The 19,195-nt window shown below is 42.0% G+C and overlaps 1 long non-coding RNA gene across 2 annotated transcripts in view; it reads right to left on the bottom strand.

Annotated features, from left to right (window-relative positions):
- Nucleotides 1–2,823: 2,823 nt before the first annotated feature.
- LOC149524638 (uncharacterized) overlaps nt 2,824–19,195 on the bottom strand; it is a 58,348-nt gene continuing 41,976 nt past the window's right edge. Inside the window, exons 1-3 of one of the 2 annotated variants that reach the window (XR_016349130.1) lie at nt 12,080–12,397; nt 11,166–11,257; nt 2,824–3,097 (exon numbers count right to left, since the gene is read on the bottom strand). This is a non-coding gene — a long non-coding RNA (uncharacterized LOC149524638). Of the gene's footprint in view, nt 3,098–11,165; nt 11,258–12,079; nt 12,398–19,195 lie in introns of those variants that run through there. The other variant, XR_016349129.1, reaches the window with a different exon arrangement.

Below are 19,195 nucleotides of genomic sequence, written 5' to 3'. Positions count from 1 at the left end.
AATCCTCCCTACTTGATATTAGCCAGCTTATACATCCATGGTAGTATCACACTTGGAGCTCCAGTACACAGTTTTTCCTGTCACAACACCAAAGACCTTTTCAGTATTTGTGCATTCCAGGATACAGTCCTCTATATCCACATCTGGCCTACTCCTTTTAGTAGCTACTCCTTACTCTGATCTAATGGCAACTCTGCATTCCAATCCTCTAAAATGCAATGCAGCTCAATTCACTTTTCAAGAGAAAACTCTTAGTATTAGAGTATGGATATCTATGGGTCTAGATTGCAGGAATGCTGGCTCCTGTGTGGCTAGGTTCTCCACAACACCTTCTGAAAGGCACCTTCCAACTGCTCTGGTAAACTGGGGAATAGCAGTGAACCATAAGGATTCATGCAACACTGAAAGTTCTACCAATGGAGGTCATGTCTGGCAGAGCCTGATGTGTTCCCTGATTGGCCCAGCTATGCTATTTAAAACCTAGAGAAAACACCTAGAGGCTTTCTATGTAACAAAGCAGGTCTCTAGCTTGTTGCTCCAAACAGACCTTGCTGCAGATTCTTGATTCTATCTCATACCTGGCCTTGCTCCTTGTCGTGGTTCCTGGTGCCCTGCACTTCTCCTGACACCTTGCCCTGCTGTAGCTCCACTAACTCTACTTTAGCTGTTTCATGTGGCTCCAACCTAGTAGTGCTTGTTGACCATAGAAACCTAATCCTAATGCAACATATTGACTGCTACTTCTAGCTTTGGCCCTCTAGAATTAATTTAGGACATGTTCTCAAGGCCCCTGTAATCCTCTGGCTTGAACCTGGGCTTCCACAACCGAGGTCCTGACAAGCAGCCCTTATCGCTATTACTAACAGTGTAATTAACAAAGACATGAAAATATCTTCTGTGTTATGATACTGCCCAATAGTTCCTCACTTCCCTCATGATTTTAAAATCACAAACAGAAGATCTGGTGATGAGGGTGTAGCCAGACAGGAACCCCCTGTAACATCCATCTTTGCTTGCCTGGAGCATGCAGGGCACACAGAGCAGTAAAAGCCTTGAACAGAAGGCCCGGATATGCAGGCCCAGGCTGCTGTGACCGTGAATGGCTGTAAACAGAGATACGCCAATTGCTGACCAAGAGGCTGCCGAGGAGTGCCCTTGACTGAAACCCATATTGATACGAACACACAGCCGTCCGCGGGGGGAGGAATCTCTCGCCCAGTAAAAAAATGTTCAGTATTCATAATTTAGTTATCTCTCTTGCAAGTGTAAATCAAGTTGAAACTTGCTTTTAAGAACAGGCGCCACAGAAACGGACCAGTACAATTTGGCATCTTAGATAAGAAAGAGGATACGGGCCCCTATGGGTATAAAATGGGTCCAGCAGCACATTTACTTTGAGTGTCAATCTACCATCTATCTGCTGGTCGGGTTAGGTGATTGACCTCCCGAGGTTCCACGGGGACGCCCACCTTGTATTCGTCTTTCCTAGGAATTGAGGGACCAGCCCTGGCTTGACCCACTAGAGTCGAGAGGCACAGAAGGGGGTAAAAATTGTACCTGGATGTGGTCTTTTGTCTTAAGTGTACACATAGACTTAGAGCTCTTTAAAGATTAAGCTGTCACTTGGTACCATTATTTCTATTTTCTATCTTTATTTTCCTTGTAACCATTTTTAAGATCTATATTTGCTAGCAGTTAAGAAATAGAGCAATAGCCATTGTAACCATATGATTTATAAGCTTCTTTAAAAAACCTGTAACTGTTTAAGTTTTAACCTGACTCCTTCAGTTGCTGTAACAGAACCAAGCACAATTTAAAAGAACTTCAACTGGTCATAAGGCACAGGTATAGGAAGAGCTTGGGCATTTTGGATCGTGTCCCTCCCAGGGGACAGATCAGTTGGGGCATCTCTCAGTCTTCCCTAGACTGCCTGCTGCGAAGGGATCCTGTATCCTAGCAGCTAAAATCTGAGATGTAATAAGCTCTTCCTATAAACTCTGGGGCGTCTGTCAGCCTGTTGGCTGCCCTCTGCGACAGGACCCCGGTCCTAGTGGTAAAGTTACGGACGTTAAACCTTTTCTAGGTAACACACACACACACACACACACACACACACACACACACACACACACACACTGCCCTGACCGTTGGCTGACAGAGGGCCATGTAAGTTCACGAGTGGATAAGAATTTTCGAGGCTGTAAAGTACTGTGAGTGGCTATTCTATGAAACTAACATTTCCTTTCAACTCTTCCCTGCTCCCTTTTCCTCCTAATATGCATCATATTTTGAGCTAGTAGGATATGGAAAAATTTCTGCCTTTTAGACAGAAAATGCCTTTCAGTTATGAAATATTTAACGTTATGCAGCAAGAGAAGTTCACGTATCAAGAATGTCACATCTATTAAATCAGATCTTCATTTTTCAGGCATTCTATAGGCAGTTGAACCCGATGGTAATGTTAAGTGACACAATGAATTTAACCAGAATATACTTTGAGCTGCTTTCTTTTTTGACACCAGCTTCACATTTTCACAAGATATAACAAGTTAGCCTGTTTAACAGAACTGAAATTTCAAAAGCTAGAGGAATACAATTTCAGCTGTGTTACCAGTCCCAGTTCTAACAGAAAAATGTCCGGGTAAGATGGTGGTTGTTGTTCATTATGTTAAAAGGGGGACAAGCCTAATAAAATATTAATGTTCTTTTCATTTTAAGAAGAAATAGAGTAAAATTACTCAGAACCTCATCTGTACTAATGAGGGATGTGGGGGGGAGGGAGAGCTGGAAATGCAATTTTTATCTTGTGGTGCCCTTGCCTGTTGTATCTGACTGTTGTCTTACAGCTGAATTGTAAACATCTTGTCTTTTTGTTAATTTGGATTGCACTGCACCTACTAGAGTGGAGGACTGATATGTAATTGAAGATCTAATCATTACTGCATAAGAAGAAGAAAGAGTAGCACTCACTGTTCTTCAGTCATAGGGAAGCTGTTAAAATACGAAGCCGTAGTTGGGTGAAGCAGGGAAGAGAATAAATCTTCAGGAAGATCTCATCTGTACTGTTTGTGCAGTGGGACACTCAGGTATTCAGACACTGCAGGATTGAAGTGTTGGAACAGTCCTTAAATATAGGCTAAATTTAGTATCACATTTATTTTTTTACACAAACCATGGACAATTGCAATTCTCACAGAAATGGATGGGGGAGAAGATTGTACTGCACATATTGTTTTATACTCTGGCTGTTGGTAATATTGGTAATGTTGGTACTATTGTGAATATTCCTACTCATTAGCAGTGTTGCAAGAAAAAAGTTTAGCTCTCAATGTAGGCCTAAAACACACTTAAAAGAAAACTAAGATTTTTAATTAGTTTTTTAAATTCGACTTTCAGAAAAAAATAAATTCTCACAGTACCAATGCTTTTAACTTTTATGTCTGCAGGTCCTTTTTCAATGAATAGATGATTATTTGAAAAAAGAGAAACAAACCAGCATAATAATAAACATATATTTTGGCAGTCACTTTCCATTGACCTTTACCTTCATAATACCACTGGAGGAAAAATTCCATTGTATTTCAGTGTGATTTGGCACCAAAAGCTCTTGAAAGTCTCTTGAAAATCCGAATCACACTGTGCTATTGTAACCCACACACCAAGACTACGTCTACACGGTGATATTTTTGCGGAAGAGGAAATGCAAATGAAGCACTCATTAACATTTCTTGTGCTCTCATTTGCATATTCTCTTCCAATCCTTTTTGAGGCTTTTGCACAAAAAATGCAGTGTAGATGGTGCCATTTTGCACAAAAACCCCTTTTGCGCAAGAACCCTTATTCTTCCATTTTTTTGAGGAATAAGGATTCTGCCTACCAGTTGTACTTACTTGTTTTTCCCTTTGATATTTTCATGCCCTCTGCTCCTTGTTTCCCACCCCCTTTCTTTTTTTTCTTTCCCCCCTTCTCCTTTCTCCCCTATTTATTCCGGGGCTGCACATCCTAAACTCAAAATTCCAGTCATCTGAAGAAGTGGACTGTGCCCACGAAAGCTCACAATACCATTTACATATTTTGTTAGTCTATAAAATGCTACCAGACCATTTGTTGTTTTTTAAGTTCATCCTGTACAGACTAACTCTGCTAGCTTCTGAAGCTTCTAAATCTAGACTGTTTTAATCACTGTTCCGTACCTTCACACAAACTATTTTCCCTGATGTTAGAAGTGACCTGTGTATTAATGGAAGCTGTCTGTTGTGAAATTATTACACAATACTTTGAATTTACCAAAACCTTGCAATTTCCCTACTTCTGGAATTTGAGAATATATATCTGGAAGTGTAACATATTTGGTTTTTAAATTAAAAATAAAAAAGCTTCCTTTATTTCTATGAAAATATTTGTTGCACTGTCAGAAAAGATTTATGTCCAGTGACATACATCTATGTGATTTTTTTCTATATAGATACACCATAACATTTAGTTATTAAGAAGTTAAGACTTTCCAGTGTGATAGTATTAACTTTGTTCTGTCTAAACCCATTTTGTTATCCCTTTCTTCTTTAAATTCATTTTTCCCAGAAAAGAATGAGAGAAGAACAGAATAGTATCCAATTCCAGGTTCATTTATTATCAAATTCATTCATAGATTATTCAGAATTTTATCAAGACCTAGATGGAAATCTATCAGGTTAATCATTTCAAAGCATAACTATGTACCAGTCACTAGAGTATTTCACATATGAAAATGTATTTTATGGAAGAAGCATGAACAGTTCATGCACTTGATGAAATGACATTAGGAAGTATCTTCCTCTGGATGTAGGGTTTACACCGATGGTTCTTGAAAGCCTTTTCAAACTCGCCTTTGCTTAAAAATGCATAAATACGAATAATCTTTTTTCCATTAGGCTTTTATGACCTTACACTTTGTACATGATAACAAAAGTGAATGATCTAACAATGACAAGATTACGGCCATTTTATTAGAACATATCATTAACTAGATATTGCCGTTCTGGTAATTGAGAAATCATATTCAGAGATGTGGTGGGAACTGTCATTATTAATGCCATCTCAAAACATTTTACATTAGTTACTTAGATGATGCTCCCAAGTTATGGAATGAGTGTCAAGGCTCATATCTTTAAAAAAACCTATTTTACAAAGCAATCTTCCAAATTTCCTCTCTTGATGAGCCACTTTCCATCCTTGCTGAAATATTCTAATACATCATCTCATCTATGCAAGAAAAGACAATGTGGCAAACTTTCCAAACCTAGAGAAAAGACAGTTTGGAGCGGTAAAAAAGTACTGCCATTGGAAAAAGAGTGTGTGTGTGTGTGTGTGTGTGTGTGTGTGTGTGTGTGTGTGTGTGTGTGGAGGAGGGTAACAAAACAATAGGTTTGTTTAGAAGGTAAAACACTGCTTCACTGTGAGGAATGGTGGGAGAATTGGGCTCTCCGTAAATCAGTTTTGCCTGCTTTTTAAAATTATTTATAGTAAAGTATCACCTAGATACTCCAACCAATATCTGGATCTCCTTAATGCTGGGCACGGTACAAACCTAGTAAGAAGCAGTTCCAGTCCTGAAGTCAATAAAGTCAAAGGGAAGGGAAACAGAAAGGCTACCCCACATTATGAATTTTCTTGGTAAAAAATATGCAAATTAGAGACTCATTTGCATGAGTGGCGTTCTGCCAATCTGTTTTTGCACTGTGGTTTTTGCGCAAAAACAAGCAGTGTGGACATTTTCTTTTTGCGCAAAAACCCCTTTTTCTGCAAGATCCTTATGCCCCCAAAAAGGAGGTATACTGATCTTGCCAGAATATTCTAGTTTTACTCAGTATTTATTATTATGTTCTGAATTGAATTCTAGTTATACTCAGTATTTATTATTATGTTCTGAATTGAATGGTCTCACTGCATAACTTCAACTTAGATAAATCTCACTCTTTTATATTTAACGTTATTTATTCCCATGACTTTGTAAACCTAAAGCTCTGAGAAGACATCTTCCCACCTTTCCAGTTCTGAGGGTACTTCAATACTTAGGTGAAGATCAACTCTCCAGAGGCCGATCTAGCATTAGATTTAGAGAGTCTAATGTAGTTCTGCAAATTGAATGCTGAGGACAGCCCCCCATCGGCATCTGGTATTCCTCATACTGTGAAGAGTAACGGAAGCCAATAGGAGCATGTGCTCCCATCGGCCTCCTGCAGTGTGAACGCTCAGCTTCAGGTAAGCCAACTTCCACTATGCATTTGTAGTGGATGATGTACCTTAAGGTGACCTGCCTGGTCTAGAATAGACCAGGCCCCAGACTGCACTCTGCAGGGTTTGCAGCTTCATTAGTGCTCATGATTCAAAATGAGGTGTTTTTTATATTAGTTCTACTATCGTCTCATCAGCTAAATTTAGTACTCACTGAGTTAATGGCTTTGGAATACAGGGGACTTTCCCCCTCCATTATTCCCAATTGCTGGGAGTACAGGCAGTCCCCGGGTTACGTACAAGATAGGGACTGTAGGTTTGTTCTTAAGTTGAATCTGTATGTAAGTCGGAACTGGTGTCCAGATTCAGCTGCTGCTGAAACTGATCAGTTTCAACAGCGGCTGAATCTGGATGCCAGTTCCGACTTACATACAGATTCAATTTAAGAACCCCAGGCATCCCCAAGTCAGCTGCTGCTGAAACTGATCAGCGGCTGATTCCAGGAAGCCCAGGGCAGGGACTTCCTGTAGTCAGCCGCTGGTCAGTTTCAGCAGCGGCTGACTTGGGGACGCCTGGGGCAGAGCAGCTGGGGTGCTGTTGGGTTGGTACAGTAGTGCCGCCGCTCCTCGGCGCTACTGGACCAACCCAGCAGCACCCCAGCTGCTCTGCCCCAGGTGTCCTGATTCAGCCGCTGCTGAAACTGATCAGCAGCGGCTGAATCAGGACTCCTGGGGCAGAGCAGCTGGGGTGCTGCCGGGTTGGTCCAGTAGCGCCAAGGAGCGGTGCTGCGGGACCAACCGACAGCACCCCACCTGCTCTACCACAGGCCCGGGGCTTTGCTCCACGTCTCCCTGGTCTGCTGGGGGGGGCGCACTAGCTGCGTCCCCCCCCAGCAGACCAGGGAGACGCTGAGCAAAGCGGCGGAGGACCCGGGCGGGACCGCGGCACTGATCTGGAAGCGCCGCGGTCCTGCCCGGGTCCTCCTCCACTTTGCTCCGCGTCTCCCTGGTCTGCTGGCTCCTCTCCTCCCCCTCCACCAACAGACCAGGGAGACGCAGAGCAGCTTTTCTTGCCCCGGAGGACGCGGGCGGCGGGACCAGGCGTCCCACCGCTCCCATCGTCCGGGGCGAGAAAATCCCTGTTCGTAACTGCGGATCCGACGTAAGTTGGATCTGTGTAACTCGGGGACTGCCTGTACTTATCATGTCCAAGATTCCCAGCTTCAAATCCTCAGGTCTTCCTGGCAAGTGACTTGCTTATGTTGTCTAGCAGAGTCACACATCCCCTCCCTCCCTGCCATGTGCGATATCTGTCATTTGTTTCCACCCTAAACTAGGCAATCTCATGAATTCTGGCTCCAAAGACACCTCATGGACTGGGTGATGAGGCCCCAGTCTGACCCAGCCCTAGCTCATCTGACTTTGCTCCCACTGCCCCAATACTTTCCATTTGCAGACCATCAGGTATTAGGCCTAAGAACTCTAACAGGCAAAGACAGGAGGTGGATAAGGGCACATACCCTCATAAAGAGTAGAAGTTCCTTCCTATAGCCTATATGTAGAGAAGTACCTGCCCTGCACTTTCAGTTTTAGTGAGGCACTGCATGGTTTTGTCAGGAGCTCACAGGGAGCCTGAATCCTTATTGCCTGCACTAAGGGCCAAGAACGTCCCAAAACTGCTGAAAAGGCAAGACCAATCCTTGAACTAGCAACAAAGTGAATTTTAAGTGCAACAGTGGTATCATACCACAGCAAAAAAGAGATTCAACAGTACTAATGCTTGCTATCCAACCTAAATCAGCATTGTCCACTGCACCAGGAACCCTTTTCCCCGTCTGTTAGACTTGAGTATGCTATCCCTGATGAAATAGCTGTGTGTGTTCTTACCCAGAGTCACTGATAACCTCTGAACCAGGTCCGAGTGGAAGTGGGAGAAAAAGCCATCATTCTCAAAAAATGCACTATATTTGATTGAGGTATGGATTGCATCATTACAAATTAATTCAGCATAGCAAAGCAGAGGAGGCCACTCTTCCTGTTGGTGGCTGAAAAGCAGCAAAGATGCTGCTCCCATATTTGATCAACTCTTTCCGTTTGCCTATTAGTCTGCAATGTAACCAAATATAACCCAGCAAGCATAGCATAACTCTGATTTGACTGGGAAAGTAGTGATGAGGGACTATCTATTTTATCTGTATTCATTTCCCTAAAGTTGAAGAATTTTCCATTTCTTTTCTTGTAATGACTTTTGTTTATCATATCTAGCATGACTTACATCCCTCAGTAAGGAATATATTTATCTCCATGCTTTTTAACTGAGAAAATTAAAGAGAAACTGGAAAAAAGAGACAGTGAAAGAAGATACCAGGACAACTGAAAAGGCATGATCTACTGTAGCTGTACTTGTGTGTTATAAACATCATATCTCTCTGATGCAACAGATGTCTAATTAGCAAAAGGGTAGAATTGTTTGATGGGTTTTTGCATCTCCACTGAATAACAAGTCTATGTTATTAACTATTAGCATGATCTTAACTGGAAATATTGGATCAAGATTAAATAAAGCACAGATTTAAGGGGGTCTTCAAAAAGAATTCAAAATTGTACTGCCCACCACTGAATTCTTTTGACTTGGATGCTTCTCAAATCAGATTCTGATACATAAACTTCATATTCAGTCTTCAGTGAACAGCAAAATTTGAATTTTATTACATCAATCTTTATTTCTGTTAAACTTCAGAGTTCATTGTGTGATCTAAACTTTGTACTATTAATAATTTTTTTTACATTATTTCTTTTAAATTTGAATTAATTTTACAGAAATATAGTCTTTCAAGGAAAAAAAATACAGGTGTTCAGATATAATTCATATACAAAAATAGATGTAATTCATATTCAACCAATAAAGTAATAATTGTAAGGTCATCTATCTTTGTTGTCACATTATTTCTATTATCTGCACATTTCATCTCCATTATATCAAGAAATATGATCCTTGACTTTGTTATATTTTCCTTCTCCTTCGTAAAAGATAAGCAAAATAACTTCAATAAATCAGCCTTAAAATTATAGAATCATAGGGTTGGAAGAGGCCTCAGGAGGTCATCGAATATAGCCCCCAGCCCAAAGCAGGACCAACCTCAACTAAATCATCCCAGCCAGGGCTTTGTCAAGCTGAGACTTAAAAACCTCTAGGGATGGAGATTCCACCGCATTCCTAGGTAACCCATTCATGTACTTCAACACCCTCCTAGTGAAATAGTTTTTTTCTAATATCCAAACTAGACCTCCCTCACCTAGACATCCCCCACTATAATTTGAGACCATTGCTCCTTGTTCTGCCATCTGTCACTACTGAGATGTCTCTCCATCCTCTTTGGAACCTCCCTTCAGGAAGTTGAAGGCAGCTATCAAATCCCCCCTCACTCTTCTCTTCTGCAGACTAAATAAACCCAAATTCCTTAGCCTCTCCTCAGAGGTCAAGTGCTCCAGCCCCCTAATCATTTTGGTTGCCCTCCGCTGTACCCTCTCCAATGCATCCACATCCTGTCTGTAGTGGGGGGCACAGAACTGGACACAGTACTCCAGCTGTGACCTCACCAGTGCAGAACAAAGAGGAATAATCACTTCTCCAGAACTGCCGGTAATGCTCCTTCTAATACACCCTAATATGCCAGTAGCTTTCTTGGCTACAAGGGCACACTGTTGACTAATATGCAGCTTGTCATCCACTGTAATCCCCAGGTCCTTTTCTGCTGACCTGCTACTTAGCCAGTTGGTCCCAAGCCTGTAACAATGCTTGGGATTCTTCCATCCCAAGTGCAGGACTCTGAACTTATTCTTGTTGAACCTTGTCATGACCATGAGGGATGGGCAGCAGCCTGGGGACTAAGGGGTTAACTTTACCTAGCCAGGTATCTGCTCAGCCAATAGAAATTCAGATAGGGATTTCAAACTGGGAGAAAGGAATTTTTGGGTTCTTCCCTCCTTTGTCTTTGAGCAGTTTTCTCTCCAGCTACTGAGGGGGACAGACAAAATGTATTGCTCCAAGAAAAGACTCTTCACTATCTATAAGCAGGGTAAAGTTTAGATAAATCCATTAGGTTTTATTGTTTGGGATTAGGAGTCTGATGTCTGTGCAGTTAAAAATGGGTTTTCCTCTCCTTTGTAACTAAGTTTAGGCCCATGGTGGAATCCCCGCATGAGTATATTAATTGGTGACTTCCATCTAGTCATTATCCTTGCAACAGGAATATTGTGGTGATAATAAAAGTTCTTTCTCTTTTCTTTTTATTAACCTGGTATTGGTTAATTCTTGTGTCCTGGTTTTACTTTGGGGGCTGAGATTTCCCAAGTAGTCTCTCGCTGGTGTCTTTATTATTAGTGGTGTGATGGCAGCGGATTTTTTATCCCCAAAAATCTAGGTTTTTAAGATTTGGGGGGGAAGCTTTATACCAAGCCTGAAAAGATAAGGTTTTGGGGTCCTTTTGGGGTCCTACTTCTTCATTTATCTTGCCAGAATGGGGAAAAAGCCTTGACAAACCTCATCAGATTTCTTTTGACCCAATCGTCTAATCTGTCTAGGTCACAATGGACTCTATCCTTGCCCTCCAATGTATCAACCTCCCCCCATTTTAGTGTAATCCGCAAATTTGCTGAAGGTGCAATCCATCCCCTCATCCAGGTCATTAATAAAGATGTAAAATAAAACTGGCCCTTCAACCAATCTTTGGGATAGGCTGCTTGAAACTGACTGCCAACCTGACATCATGCTGTAAATCACTACCCATTGGGCCTGACAATCTAGCCAGCTTTCTATCCACCTTACAGTCCATTTATCCAATCCATATTTCCTTAACTTGTTTGCAAGAATACTGTGGGAGACTGTATCAAAAGCTTTGCTAAAGTCAAGGTCACATCCACTGACTTCCCCATGTCCACAGAGCCAGTTACCTCATCATAGAAGCTAATCAGTTTGGTCAGGCATGACTTGCTCTTGGTGAATCCATGTTGACTATTCCTGATCACATTACTTGTGACCTTGTCTGTGAAGACAGAAGCAGAAAAGGCATTGAGTACTTCAGCTTTTCCCACATCATCTGTCATTAGGTTACCCTACTCATCCAATAAGGGCCCCACACCTTCTCTAATCACCCTCTTATTGCTAACATGCCTGTAGAAACCTTTCTTGTTACCCTTAACATCTCTTGCTAGCTGCAATTCCAATTGTGCTTTCTCCTTCCTGCCTTCCCTTTACAGCTAAAATTTTAGAGGACCAATTTTCTCTTATTTTCAGTCTAGCATGAATATACTTGAAGAAACATTTACTAAAAGGTGAAGTTCACTTTTCAATTCATAGTTCAGTTTTTCTTTCTACTTCAAATTCCCCTTTTCCCATTTGTGTGCTTACTTTCAAAATAGGCTTTCCCATACCTACTTAGCAGACTGTTTTAACAACCTTACCCGTATACTTGACTAGAAAGTAAAAAAGCTGAAATTAAGATTGAAAACAACTCTATTGCTTCCACAAAAACACTCTGTGGAACCCACTGTAGTTTGCAAAGAAACCCCACAAATTCTGGAAAGTTCAGGTTCTACTACACATGCCTCTTCCCCTCCTACTCATATTCATACCACCACCTATTTATCTTTATCATCACAGTGTCTAAATGCTTCCCAAGTATTTATACAGAATAATCCCAGTAAGTGGCCCTCTTTTTTTCCCTTCTTTTATTGATAAAATAAAGAACTTGATTATTTTACAAGAAGAGCTGTTTATGTCTGTATCAGAGACAAGTTAACTAATCTATCTATAATTAAGGTAATTAATGAGGAAAACCAAGACAATGAATGTTGCATTTAATTACCTGTGAAAGAGATGGGATCTGTGTTGATTTTATAAGAGTTCCAGATCCTGTGAAAGTTCTGTTCTCTGCAACTTGTGTTGATTGCTTCACTTTTTCCAGAGGGATACTGCTGCATTGTGGAGAAAGAAGTGATCTCTAGAGTGGCTAGGGTCTATTTCATGGAGGGCTTTGACTATCAGGACACAGACCTTAAACAGAATTGTAGAGTGGGGAGTCAAACTTCCATATCCCCTGCTATGTTTCTTTCACATGATCTTTGACATCTGTGATATTTCAGATCCAATAGTTTCAATAGCTGTAAGAAGTCACCATCCTATATCAGGGATGCTCCTCATTTGAAAACCACTGTAATATCATAACCAATTTTCTGTCTTTCTGTCATCATTTTTTTCCTAAGGGCTTTAAGAAAGGCACATTCACTAGCAACAGATATTTTAGATATTTTAATTTGGAGAATTCATTGTGTGCACAGGACTGCCAATGAGGGGCAAAGAGGGCAACTGTCCTGGAGGCCAGTAGTTCAAAAGGGCCTGAGACTCCCAGCCACTGCTGCTGCTGCTACTGCAGCATTGGTGGTGATCAGAGTCCCTGGCCCTCTAAATCACCACCAGAGCCCTACATGGTGAGCCCAGGGGGTGCTGAGGGCTGGTGGGGGTGTGTGGAGAGGTCCATGTGGTGCTGAGGGCTGACTGGCCCAAGCCCTGCCCCGTCTGCTCAAGGCCTCACCCCCTTGGAAGCAGAGAGATTCGCCCCACAGATACGTTGCCCAGGGGTCCAGCAATTCTGTCAGTCTCTGTGTGTCTACATAGTTTGGAAAAAAATAAAACACAGGAGTATTGTTACGTACATGCCTTTAATATAAATGGTAGAATTTTGCTACCAAGCTAAGTTTTGATCAATCTGTGTGTAAAGGGACTGTTAGCCCCTTACTAACACTCCATGGGAGTTTTTGGTTTGCCAGCTCCCAGTATCAAAAGGAGAAAGGTCCATGAGAAATCAGGGCCCTGAGACTGACAGACCCCAGAGACAATGGAAAGCAGCCAACACTTCAGCTCGGCCTGATTGACAGGTTGGACAGGCAAGTGAGGAAAGTAAGAGGCCAGGCCCCGTCTTTCGTGTGAGCTGGGATTTTCTGGGTCTCTCTGAGGAAGGAGAGAGAGCTAAGAGGAGCAAGCTGTGTGGAGAGAAAGTTCTGCAGCAACAGAGCCAGGCACACACAGCCAAGGAGTACAAGCTGTGTGGAGAGGCAGTCCTGCAGCAACAAAGCCAGGCACACACAGCCCAAGGAGTGTAAGCTGTGCTAAGGGGCAGTCCTGCAGCAACAGAGCCAGGCACACACAGCCTAAGGAGTGCAGACCCTGTGTTGAGCAGCAAATTGGCAATGATCAGAGAGCCAAAGGGGACAGAGAAGCAACACAAGGAGCTGGAGACTGGCAAAGCAGCACAGCCTGTAGCTGGGTGTGGTGAGCAGCTGGGACCTGCAAAGTGGGGAGAGAGGCTCTGGGCAGGGAGAGACCACCAGCCAAGAGGCCCTGCAGGCCAGACTGGGAGAGGGGTCATACCACCTAGAGCCTGAGGCCCTGGGGTCACTGCCAGAGCAAGCGTGTCCAGCCTGCAGCCCCCCTGCAGCACAGCCAGGATCTATAAGGGACCTATAAGGAACAGATTGTGAACTGTCCTTACACTCTGCAGACTGCTGTTTGTGATGTCCCCATGCTACAGAGCAGGACTGTGTGTTCTCATTTAACCATTCTCATTTTTTCTTTTCTCTTTAATCAGTTGATGTTTAATAACTAGTATTTGCTTTGAACTTTATGAAATGATCACTGGGCCAAGAAAGCATGCAGTGTGAAGAGAGCACCCCGGAGTGGGGATACCCTAGCGCCTGCCCCAAGTGACTACAAGGTCGGGGATTAAGCCTCAGGAAACCTGGGTCCAGCCTTGTTGTGGTTTTGAGGACTCTGCTACTCAGGAGAGTGGAAGGGGAGCCCTCAGGGTCAGGGAGGCCCGTGGGGTAAAGGAAGTGGGAGCGGGGACTCAGATCCTTTCATTGGTCCATTTCATCGGGGTGGTATAGAAGCCAGGAAAGTTCCACACAATAGCGGGACCATTTCCCCACTTACATATGTAATCACCACGTTATCATCTTAGCCAAGAAGGTTTGATACATAGATTCATTCCTCCGGATCCAAAAAAGAATCACAAATATCTTTTTTAACGGTCACTAAGATCTGGTAGGTCATATTATGTGTTATTTGTGACTATTTGATGACTACTGGTTTGGTCATGAAAACATTGATAAATCCTGAGCATTACAAATCTTAGCATGAATAAGAATATGTACCGAATTCATTCCAGTTGCGTGGTGTTTGCTTTTTGATGTTCAACATTCATTATTCTCCTGTTTTTAAAAAGTTTATCTCCAGGCAAGGAGTAAAAATAACAGTCTGATTGATGGCTCATACCACAGTCTGTGAGCAGTCATTGAGTCAAAGTAAATAGTTTGCAAAGAAACACATAGTCTAGAGTTTGTTGACAAACTATTCACTCTGTGTGAATAATGAATACATTAGTAGAAACAGGGTATGGTTGCCAATTCTTTGTAAGCAGAAATCATTATATTCATCCAGCAATTCATTCCCAATGAATAAGTTAACCATCTGTGCCAATGACCCTTGCTTAATTTGTAACATATGGAATCCTTGAAGTAAGTTGCCCTCAGTATGTGATTTATCCATTTAGAGAGTATCAAGGAATATTTTTACTGGGCACAGCATAGGGCAGCAAACACAAATAGTTGCTAGAACTGCTATATTCTCAGAGCAATGATTCTGAGCAATTTTTTGGCCACTGATAAGATTCACTCATTGATGTGTCTGAAGGATAAGTCTGATTTTAGGTTGTTCTCAGGTTGGCTTTGAATGTTGGAATGACTCTCATTGTCCTCTGTTAGGATTCGCTTTCTACTTATTTTTTTCAGGAGATGGACTACCCAGACTAGCATTTGTTGGATACTCTTGTTGTCATTCAGGTAACAGAGTTCTCTAAAGGAGTTTTTGACTGAAGTAAGTGATGGCTTGTTTCAAACCCAACTTTCCAAGTTAATGATTCCTCTCCTTCCCTCCTCACTGGCCACCCCTTCCATCCCAGTCTGCTAAGAATTTCCTTGAGTTTAAAAACAATGTTTGAAAAATCTCTCTCTAAGAATTGTTCAATGCCAGGAGACCAGAAGGACCTGCAGGGTGTGCATGGGCTGACTCTTCCTCCTGTCCTCTAGCAGATGTTTTACAGGAAAGAGCTTCCCACTCTTGCTATCTCCATTACTCTCAGGCTATGTCTACACTGCAGGCTTTTGTATGCTAATGAAGCATATGCTAATGAAGTATGCTCGTGAAGTATGAGTATGCTAATGAAGTGCTCATTAGCATTTATCCCGCTGTCATTTGCATATCTCTGCTGATGCTTTTTGCACAAGAGGTTTTTGCGCAAAAAACGAGCAGTGTAGACGGGTCTGTTTTATGCAAAAAATCCCTTTAGTGCAAGATCCTGTATACCTCCTTTTTGAGGCATAAGGGATCTTGTGCAAATGGGATATTTTGCACAGAACGGACCCATCTACACTTCTTGTTTTTGTGCAAAAACCTCTTGTGCAAAAAGCATCAGCAGAGATATGCAAAAAACAGCATGACAAATGCTAATGAGTGCTTCATTAGAATACTCTCTGCCAACAAAAGCCTGCAGTGTAGATTTAGCCTCAGTGTCCCTGATTGTTTATTTGTCTTTCACTTTTCCCCCTTACAAACTATTCAGGAGAAATGTTCCTCCACTCTCCTATCTCATCCTACAGAACATCTGAATTATTTCCACAAATCTCATCTCCCTTTTTGTAACAGAATCTCCAGCCCTCGTTAGAGCTCCTGAGTGCCACAGGAGAGAAATTCCCTTTCATTGCTCATTTGTAAGTGCCCATCAATACAGCATATTCAACTGTTATGCATGCTTTATACAATGCTCTTAGAAAATATGCCTTGGGATCTTTGTTTTCTACAAAAAGCCTCACCAGAACTTAGACTAGGGGGGTTTCTCCTTAAAACTACCACACAGCCAGCATCATGAGCCTCAAATTTTCTGCTTTAGAGGAATAAAGGGCCGATGCCCAAACTACTGAATCACTTCCCTCTAGCTATGAGAAGTTATTCTTTCTTATTCTAACTGGCTCTTTTTGTAGGACTAACTCCAAAATAGCCTCTTTCTGATAAGGCAAATTCACCAACTGCACAGGAAACCACCTCTAGAACCATCCTATTCACTTTTATCTTTGAAAAATTGCTTAAATTTGACTTCTTTATAAAACTGTTACTTGCTGCAGTATTATTATTACAGATCTAATTTCTCCAAGTGCCATGCAGGTTCCTTGAAGTACCAGCAAATAAAACAAATGTACAGTCCTTAATTTCTATCCAGCCTATCTGTTATTTCAACAACAAAAAAATGATATGTCTCTGCAGAGACTCTGCCATACTTCACTGGATGTGCCATGTTTCCTGCTTTATTTTGCCCATCTCACCAGTAAATTCTGAAGCCTGGTATTTTAAACCCTCCAATGAATTTCCAGCTCAGTGTGTCTCTAGTTCTAATATTAATCTCCCATACTGCTTATCTTTGAAAACATAAAAAAAGATGAAAAGGAGAAAGACATTAGAATTCTTTTTAATATATTATGCTTTGCCACACCAGCATAAGACTCACAGGTTTACTGGTGTCATTTGTGATGAAACAGAATCATATTTTCAACTCTCCTTGTTTCATGAAACTTTCCACCGTTATCTGCCTTAGGGGTTTTGTTCAATTTTATTTTTAAAAAAACTGTTCAGCTTTCATTAGCGGTTTTCATTTCTCTGAGTGGCAGAGTTCCAGCTGCAGAAATGATCCACAATCTTGGAGAGTTCATTGCTGATATGCTACAATGGAAGGATTCCAAGAATGATGGTCTGTGGCCTCAATTCAGCAAAGTGCTTAACCCTGTGCCTAATTGGAAGCACAGGTGTAGGTGTAATCCAACCAAAGACAATGTGACTATGCAATGTTTAGGATTAGGCACTCACACACCTCTTGCTGAGTACTTGCAAAATGCCACCACAGTTGGCAGTACACATAGAACAATCAACAAATGTCAATGAAGTAAAGCTGTATTTTTTTCCATGAAAAAAGAGTGTGTTGCTTTTTTCTTAGGTAACTTTTCATAGACAAAAACATAAAAGCTTCTCTTATTGCTGTGTGAATTCGGGAGGTAGGATTAGGGATTGAAACTGCTTACACTTTTTACAGATAATCTGTCATAGCCAAACACACACATTTGAGGCTGACATTTTTTTCTTCGGAGACAAGTGTTACTGAAATACTTTAATTGCTTTTTGCTTAACATTTTGGGGAAAACATTGCACCTGGACGCATAATGCACTTTGTTCTAGTATATGTAGAACATGCACTTCAAAATTTCTAGCAATCCATATACAGTTACTTCTTAATGTGATTTCTACAGGTTTGGCCAGTAAAATCAGTGACTTGTCTCTCTCACAAAAAGCTTTTCCTGCCAGAGGACAGAATGTTCCTGCCGGGAGACACATCAACAGGCTCTCTAAATTAAGAGAAAGCTACCAGAGGGAGGGAGATACATACAGTTTACAGTAACTGCCTTTCCATTCATATTCCTAGTGGCTTTTTAGAAAGACTGAATTCCTCCACATGGTTTATTATTTGGATTATGGTATTGCCTCATCAGGAGCAGAGCCCTATATGTTAGGCTCTGTATAAATAGAGGCAGAGAGGGTCCTTGCCCTGGGGAATTTACCATTTTAGGACATAGTTAAGAGGCTGGTTGCTATGATTTTTTTTTAAATGGACTTCATTGGGTGATTTGCACCACCACAGATAATACCATTGGTTCTTGATCGACAAGGAGGCCACGTTCCTTTGGTTTTGCCATATGATAATGTTTGCGCCTAAAGGTGAACACAGGATGGCTACGTCTACACTGGTCCCTCTTCCGGAAGGGGCATGTAAATTTCACGAGTCGTCGTAGGGAAATCCGCGGGGGATTTAAATATCCCCCGCGGCATTTAAATAAAAATGTCCGCCGCTTTTTTCCGGCTTTTAAAAAAGCCGGAAAAGAGCGTCTAGACTGGCCCCGATCCTCCGGAAAAAGTGCCCTTTTCCGGAGGGTCTTATTCCTCCTTTGAAGTAGGAATAAGACCCTCCGGAAAAGGGCACTTTTTCCGGAGGATCGGGGCCAGTCTAGACGCTCTTTTCCGGCTTTTTTAAAAGCTGGAAAAAAGCGGCGGACATTTTTATTTAAATGCCGCGGGGGATATTTAAATCCCCCGCGGATTTCCCTACGACGACTCGTGAAATTTACATGCCCCTTCCGGAAGAGGGGCCAGTGTAGACGTAGCCGATATGTTTACACTGACGTGTTGTTGCAGATTGGTGAGGCATATCCATGCTATTTTAAATAATCTAAGAACATGGACCTAACTGTAGGCTAGTAACATGAGCATGAACCCAGATCTGGGGTCAGACTTATACAGCCCACCCTGAAGCCAATGTTGCTATGTCTTCACTTCTATTTTTTATCATTGCAAGCAAGACTAAACCTAAGTTTAACCTAAATTTAAACCTTGGCTAAGTAGCAGTTCTGCAGAAAAGGACCTGGGGATTAGTGGATGAGAAGCTGGATATGAGTCAACAGTGTGCCCTTGTAGCCAAGAATGCTAATGACATATTAGGTTGCATTAAGAGGAGCATTGCCAGTAGATCCAGAGGTGTGATTATTCCTCTTTATTCGGCTCTGGTAAGGCCACATCTGGAGTATTGTGTCCAGTTCTGGGCCCCCAGTTACAGGAAGGATGTGGATGCATTGGAGAGGGTCCAGCGGAGGGCGACCAAAATGATTAGGAGGCTGGAGCGTATGACCTATGAGGATAGGCTGAAGGAGTTGGGTCTATTTAGTCTGCAGAAGAGAAGAGTGAGGGGGGATTTGATAGCAGCCTTCAACTTCCTTAAGGGAGGTTCCAAAGGGGATGAAGAAAAGTTGTTCACAGTAGTGATGGATGACAG

This window comes from Pelodiscus sinensis, chromosome 3 (genome assembly GCF_052426305.1).
Source record: "Pelodiscus sinensis isolate ZL-2025 chromosome 3, ASM5242630v1, whole genome shotgun sequence".
In the NCBI taxonomy this organism is placed as follows: domain Eukaryota; kingdom Metazoa; phylum Chordata; order Testudines; family Trionychidae; genus Pelodiscus; species Pelodiscus sinensis.
Note: the sequence above shows the minus strand (reverse complement) of the source record. Positions and strands in the feature narration are given on the sequence as shown.